Here is an 8,108-nt window from a genome sequence, read left to right as displayed (position 1 = left end):
TGCTTCAGTACCTTACTGACTCGGGGCCTTGGAGATGTTCTCCCAGCTCTATGCCATTTGAGGATTCTCTTCTCAGGAAGCCAGATGCACTGCATTTACAGCTGCATTGCACCCCTCCCCCAGCTGTGCAGAGAAGGCAGAGAGGAGACAATCATTGGGTCCACTATCAGTACACCAAGTCACTGGTGATTTAGGATGTTGATACAAATGAGAACCCTTCAGTTTTGATTGTGGCTACTAGTAGCGGGTGGAGTTAATACAAAAAAAATTGCAGGGGTATTTCTTGCCAAATTGTCATGATCCCTTAAAACTAGAACTGTGTGAAATATTCAGTAAGGGCCTTGAAAATTGTAGGGTTGTGATGGGGGGGTGTATTTGCCACACTGGCCTCTGAGAATAAATTAGGCCAAGTGAGCCTAATTGACAAATTAACAATGGGAGGGAGAGAGGCTACAAGGAGGCCACTAATTAGAGGTAAGGTGCAGCAGGGTAGGAACAGGAGGGGCCTGTAAAAAGCCTAGAAGCCTCAAGGAGGGCTACAGGAAAGGCAGGCTGAAGTTGTTTCCTGAGAGGAGGGAGTTGAGAGATGGGTGTACCTAGACAGGGTGGGAGCCACTGATGTAGGAAGAAGCCCTGCAAAGCAGCAAGGGTTAAGACAGTACAGGTCTTTGCTGCATGTTATAGGGTCCCTGGGCTGGAATCAAGGGTAGGGGGTGGGCCTGGGTTCCTCTATCAGTCCCTGGGTAGTGGCATAGGGCATTGGAGAGATCAGATGGTGTAGAGGGACTGTGATTTACCCAGAAGGGAAAGAACTTTGTGATCTGGCCAGAGGGCCAAGCTACAAACCAGAAGCTGCCGCTCCGAGAGGGGGAAGAGACTGCAGACCGGGAAGGAGGAGGAAGCAGCTGGCAGAGCTGATCCCCAGGATGGCCAGGAGGAGGCAACGCAAGCGGTGAGGAAACCCTGTCACTGGGGTGTTGCTTGTTTTGCAGAAAAACCTGCAAAATTTCATTAAGAAAATTAAGTAACTGTTAATCTGAATTTTGAGATTAAAATTTAATCTCAAATATTTATTTTAACATGAAACATGACAATTTTACTTTTGTTTTGTAGAAACATTTTAAAATGTTTCAGGGTAGAGAAAGTGCCTTTCTATATAAGGAAGAGGCTATGCTATGCATGTGACTTTTCTACTATTGATATTTGTATGCAACATCAGCCATTTCATGAACACTTCCTGTGAAGCAAAAAACTGGTACTGTAAAATTGCACAGAATGAAGGGGGGTATTTTTTCCTTGTGGAAAAAGATATATATGCACACTTTTTAATAGCCCTATTGAAAACTTTTACAGATGCAGCTGACTGAACCTATTGTACCAGCAAAGCCAGGACTGACTAAATTAACCTTCCTACTGCATTTAACTACAGTTACTCATAGCTTCTCAGGGTATTTCTGCTTGGGAAGCAGGAGAGCTTTATAGATCAACTCCCTCTGCCTCCTGGCTCTCATAAATTAAACACCAAGAGTCATTAAGAATATAGGGCAAAATTTTCAAAATTGCCTTAGGGCAAGATGGTATTAAGGTGTCTAAAGATGTAGATAGGCACCTAATGGGATTTATCAAAAATGCCTAAGCAGGTTAATCACCTAATTCCCATTGATTTCATGATCTGGAAGGTGCTAGCATATGCTGAGCTTTCTGAAGGCTCTAATTACCTTGAAGACCCAAGCCCTCAAATTGGAGTTACCCAATGAGCTGTTGCATTATTAATAATAATGCCCTCTAATGCTGCCGGGGTCAAAGATGCAAAATTCAATGAGGTGGGATGAGTTGTCTCAAAGTAATGCACAAATGGAAGAGTAGTAAGATACCAGGGCAGATGCCAGCAAGGCCAGTGCTATGCAAAGCCTTGAAGGCCAGTATGAGCAGCCTGAATTTGAGGTGGAATGAGATTAAGCCAGTGGAAGAATTTGAGGGTGATCAGGGTAAGTGGCAAGGTATATGATTTTGGCTGCTGAGTACTGAATGGATGGGAGATGTGACAGGGGTAGACAGAAAAGTCAGAGCCATGGAGCTTGCAGTAACCTGGTGAGATGAGGACACGGATTAATGTTGTTGGAGTGGGGACTAGAGAAGAATGTGTGGAAGGAGCTGCTACAGACCTGGAGAGGGTTCTGGCTGTGAGGAGAAAAGGCAGGATACTCAGTAATCACAAGACTGAAGGGTCTTGTGGTTTGTGATGTTTTCACTTACGATAAGTGTAAATGGGAATGGGATTTGGAGGAAAGATGAGACGTTTAGGCTTCACACCATACCTGAAAGATTCACCAATACTCTACTGTTTTGTAAATATTACTAATGTACCATTTTTATTGTCACAGTAGCTGATGTCCAGAGGACTTCAGAGAAATACTAGCTCCATAACTATTCCAATGTTCTAATCTTGCCAGATGCTTAAAAAGAAATAGCACAAATAGACCAACTGTTAGGATCTCATGGGTCTCCCAAAAGCTGTTATGGCCTTCAGCACAATACTAATAAATTTACCAATCCACCTGCTCTTTCCTTTACCATGGACCTGATCCAGCCAAAGACTCCCATTGATGTCAGTGGTCATCAGATCAGGTCCCATATGACTGTCTGGAGCGTGATGATAATTTGTGGTCATGATCTTGATTTTGAAATATTCACAGGAAGGCTGCAGTTTGCAATGCTTATCTTTTCTGTCAGACCTTCTAGACCATACAGAATGCTATACAGTTACCACTAAATTTCACGTAACCAAGAGTATGAATGAATCTAAGTTTCCTGCATTGACCGCACCTATGACTTGTGACATTTTTGAATATTTTTGGAAGGTGAAATAAGACCACTTTGAAAAGAGATGAATTGTGGTCACACATGAACTGAGACTTTCTAAAATTCCAGTATGTTTTTTCTGGAGGAAGAGGTTGGGGGAGGAGAATTATGGTTAACTTTTGGAAAGTGACCAAGACACACAAGTTAAAGCAGGTGTTACATTGAACAGTATTAATAGCATTGTAAGATTTCAGTATCCTAGGCTTTGTCAGTCTAGAAGTTATAAATGGATGCATGTAAGAGATCAATAGCACATTATGGAAGAGTACCAGCAACTTTCTGGGAAACAATGAGTATTTCTAAACTGTTCACTTGGGCTGGTTTTTGTATGGATTTTCAATAGCCAGTCATAATGCATTCTGGCCTGCATATAGGACTGGGTATTTTTGTTAATATATAATGAGATACTGTGTGTTTTATGGCTGAATGTGAGCAGGAAACATTGGTTTAATTCACTAATTTGGGAAATCTAGATTGTGTTACAGCTGAAAATTGTTTCCCAACTGAGACTATAGTACACTGTTCGGGGGGGGGGGACCACATTACTGAAACCCACTGAATAAAACACCTTATGTTTAAAATAAAATCAATGCCCACTGAGCTTTACTTCACCTCTAGATGGAAGTGTGGGGAACTTTGCTATTAGACAAAGCTGATTATTGGTTGAATGCTCTCAAGTTCAGGAAAGATGCAGAATCCCCACAACAAGAGTACAGTGGCCATTTCAGACAGTTATAGCAAAAAATAGTTCATTTATACAACTGCTCATTAGGCAGTGTTTCTGAGTGGTCGCCTAGATCATATGAGGATTGATTGTGTTCCCTGACTGGATAACTGCAACTTTTACAAAGGGAAGGGGAGCAGAGGGACTCAAAGATTTCAAAAGGGCTGAGTGAACAGACTCCATCCTGGTTGACATTATACCATCAACATAGTGTCTGAGCACCTCACACAGTTATAACCTCTATGCATAAACACACACTACTTTCTCTTCCCTGCAGTATGCTGGGACCAGGCTTGAGTCCATTTGCTTGAGTTTTCATAAGACTTATGCTTTCTATCAATGTTTTGTCAAACCAACAAACACTCACATGAATCATCAGGGAAAATGGATAACCAGGTTGTGAATACCATCAAAGTGAGTTTTGGATTTTTATCTGACCAGGAGTACCCTAGCAGGGGGTCTACATATGTAATTCAGATTTATTTCGATAAGCACCCACCATTTCAGATGTGCAGGCCAGATATTTTTCTAAGCTATCCAAACCTCATCAGCCAGCAAGCCTGATGTAGAACTCCCCATAGAACAGGCTTTCAGTGAAAGTAATGTCAAGCTGTCTTGTTCTGACCTCTTTATTTCTGGGAAGCACTTAAGAAACCATGATATAGGAATCATACAGAAACTAGAGATTGGATTAGATTGATAGGATGGAAATAGAGTTGGAATAATCCTCATAGCATTTCAGTATTTCTCATACTAGCCTCAGAACCAGAAATACACAAAAATGAAAGACGGACAAAGAAAAGTCAACAGGACATTTCAGAACCTCAAACTTTGGCTTGAATTCAGTTTGCATTTTGGCTGAATTTTCAAGTGGGTGTGTAGGGGAGGAGAATTAATATTCTATCAGAACCCATTTGCCAGTTTCTAACATTTATATAATATCAGGTTTTATGCAGCTATAATTTTTTGACTGGCAGTATCCATTCTTAAAATCACACAGGTCATTTCATAAATGGAATAAAGAAGTTTATTCGATATCCCTTGGGCTGGATCTTGAGCTAATGTAATTCAGCACAGCTACCCTGACTTCTGTGGAGCTTCTCCAAGTTACAACATCTGAGGAGCTAGCTCGTTGTGAACTTTTAGCTCAGAGAAAATAAACACTGAATGTTATAGTTCAAGTTGAGCACATTTTACAAATCTCAGTGAAACATTCTAGACCCGAGAGAACAAAATGCCAAGGAGGGAAGAGTTAGGCTTGTCAGCTACAATACAACAATACTGTATCAGTCATCTAGAAGCATCATTATCCCAGACCAGGATAACCAATGCCAAATAATTCCTGTCATCTATTTTATGTGTTGTATGAACAGTAACCTATCACTGTACTTTTGTACTAAATGCTGTAAGTGAATTCTAGGCAGACTGGCTATCTTCACATGCAAGAGCTCTCGCATGTGATCTAGTGGTCATGAATTTTCTTCATAATGAGAGAACCTTGAATCCCTTTTCTGCTCTGTGTAAAAGCCCCTCTGTTGGGCCAGCCTGAAGCATAAGCAACGCATACAACTACTTGGGGGCCTTTGCTGGGCTTGCAACACATAGATCAACTCAGTCTCTTCCTCCAACAGAGGGATCAGTCAGCCTCCATCAGATCCCTCTCCCAGCAGATTGGGACTGACGCCACACAAACTGTAAAGCCAGCCTAGATCTTTTGGGCCTGATTTTCTAAAAGCAGCCTGCACTGATGCACCATGTCCCTTGGCACTCACACACATCTCTGTGTAGGGTATTTTGTAGATTATCATCCCCACCCACAGGTGAGAGAATCTACTACTGCACAGGCACATGATAGCACATTCATAAGCAAAACTAAGATGGACTGAGGAGGGAGGGAGGCAGAGTAGAAGCAGAGGAATGAAAGGAGAAGTGTGCCGAAGGAGTACAGAATTTGGGAGAGGGAGAAGCCCCTGAGTGGTAGAAGGCTGGTGAGGAAGATAATCTTGCCCCTCCTTGGAGGCTTTTAACAGGAGAAGATACTCAGGACCTGGGGGAGGAATTAGAGGCAAGCCCCCCCTTTCCCTCCAGGCTTGGGAGGATTTGTGGGGGGAGAGCACCTGAGAAAGTGGAGGAGGGAAGACCTCCCGTAGTGTGTGAGGCTCAAGGGGGAAGAGTGAAAGAGAGAGAGACAAGGGGGGAGGAGGGCATCAAGTTGTCAAGAAAGTGGGCCTAAAGAAGGACCACTGAGGATGGGAAAGGTAGAATAGGCAAGGAGAGTGAATTAAGGGATTAGAGACTCATGAAGGGGAGGGAGAAATGAGTCCTATCCAAAAGGGAAGGGAAGAAGGCTCTGTAGGGCTGGAGTGGACAGGAGAGCCGTTCAGACCATTCATTATGAAACATTTATTCAACAAGTTGGAGACAGCGAAGCAGCCCAGAGAATTTCAGGACATTTAAAACTTTGCCTGATAAGAGTTTACATTTTGAGGGGTTTTTTTAGTTTGTTCTTTAAACATTTCTATGTTTTCCCGATGTGGAATAATCCAGAGATGTATTAGGAATCCTGTGATTTTTGGCTGGCAAACTACTAGTTATCTAGCTTACAGTTTTGGCTTTGAAATATCTAAAATTCTTCTAAAATGCTGATGATTTCATCTTGTATTTCATCATGTCTGGAGGACCACCCTGGGTGGGTAGTAGTTGGATTGGGTGTGTGTATTTTACCTCCTGATAGCTTTTCACAGCCCCCAACTTTTATTTACAGGCCTGGAAAGAAAGAAAGAAAGAAAGAAGCTTTCCAGTTTCTTAACTGTGTTTTAAAACCCTGTAAATTTCCAAATCTGTATCTTGTCCTGTATTCCTCTACTGCAGTTAGACACTATATGTCAAAGAAGCAAGAGTATACTTAGCCTTCCCTTCATCATTCCCATAGGGTTCAATCCTGCCCCCCTTGAAGTCAATGGGAGTGTTGCCAGTGACTTCAGTGGATATAGGATCAAACTGCTAATGGACACAGCACAAGAAATGCACAAGAGAAGGAAGAACATCATAGCATAACCATAATGAGTCACTAGTTCCAGTATAAACAGTCTGACATCAGAGCAACTTGGGGGTGGTCAGCCATAACATTTCATTTCAATAAATCCCCATAGAGAACTAGTGATGAGTGAACTTGAAAAGATTTGGAGGTACAATTTGGATGAGCCACTAAAGTTCAGGTGCTAATCAAAACTTATTTGAATATGTGAATTATTTGAGGCAACAACATTGATGGAAATTTGGCGAACCCAGCAACTGCCTCCAACAGCGCTGAGGTAGTACGGACATATTACAATGGAAGACCAACGCATTCCGAAGTACATTTACCATGGAATGCTGCTATATGGCTGGTGATCACATGGGGCCAAAAGCTTCTGTGGTGCAGTAAGATTGCTAGTGACAGACCAAAACCGATGATACAGCCAGACTATCTTAAGCATTTTACTAGAGATTAATCCAGGTGGTGCTTGATCTGCAAGGAGACCAAATCTTTTTGGCATTTGCCATGATGATTACCTAGGGCTTAGTTCAGGCACCTTATTCCTGTTGAGTCATACCATATTACATTGTGAGTAGCCCCAGTATAATGAATGGGACTGTCTGAGGAGGACAGTATGATTCAGTGTGGGTCAGGGTGGCAGAATCAGTCCCATAAAACTTTGGGGGGAATTGTGAACCCCTTTTCTATGGAAAAGATTGTGAACCCCTTACACAAACTGGTGAGCAGCTACTTACAGGATTAGTCCCATTGAAGCAATTGTTCATGATGGCTCTGTATGTACTAATTATTCAGGCATCAATCCGGCTCTACCTAAAGTCAAAAACAAAATTCCCATTGATTTGAATAGGTACAGGATCTCTCTTGATCATTTGTTCCCTGTGGATAAATTCATTTAATTGGCATAAAGCCCAAATAATGAGGCTTTATGCAGAACTACAGTGGGGCTAAGGAGGTGAATTTTACACCCTCCTACAGGAGCCAGAGCAGTTTCCCACTGTAAAATGGAGATCACAATACCCAACTTTGTACCTCTATAGATCTCAGAACTCTGCAAAGTTTTTTTACTAGTGGACACAGCCCCCTAAAAGCTCTGTTCCAGCCTTTAGGCTGAAGTAAGAGTTACTGCACCTCCACATTATTTGTATGGATGGTGTGTCGGTGACGCTATATCCAAATTAAAGCAGATCCCTTAGCCTATCTCCTTGTCACTATCTTCCTTGTTGGTCTATGCAACACTTGCACAAAGAACCTTTCTGCAGTGCACAGGGAAGTTCAGTGGTCCCACTGCAGATCCACTCATGGCCTCCTACATATTTGCACTACGTAAGCTCCTTGTTGGAGAGATAGAAAGGAAGAATGGTTTAGTGAGTCAAGTGGGACTTGCTAGACCTAGATTCAATTCTCTGCCCAGGTACAGACTTCTTCTGTGACCTTTGGCAAGTCACTTAATCTTTTGGTGACTCCATTCCCCATTCGTAGAAT

The sequence above is a fragment of the Terrapene carolina genome, unplaced genomic scaffold, assembly GCF_002925995.2.
Source record: "Terrapene carolina triunguis isolate 2854851 unplaced genomic scaffold, T_m_triunguis-2.0 Scaffold706, whole genome shotgun sequence".
In the NCBI taxonomy this organism is placed as follows: domain Eukaryota; kingdom Metazoa; phylum Chordata; order Testudines; family Emydidae; genus Terrapene; species Terrapene triunguis.
Note: the sequence above shows the minus strand (reverse complement) of the source record.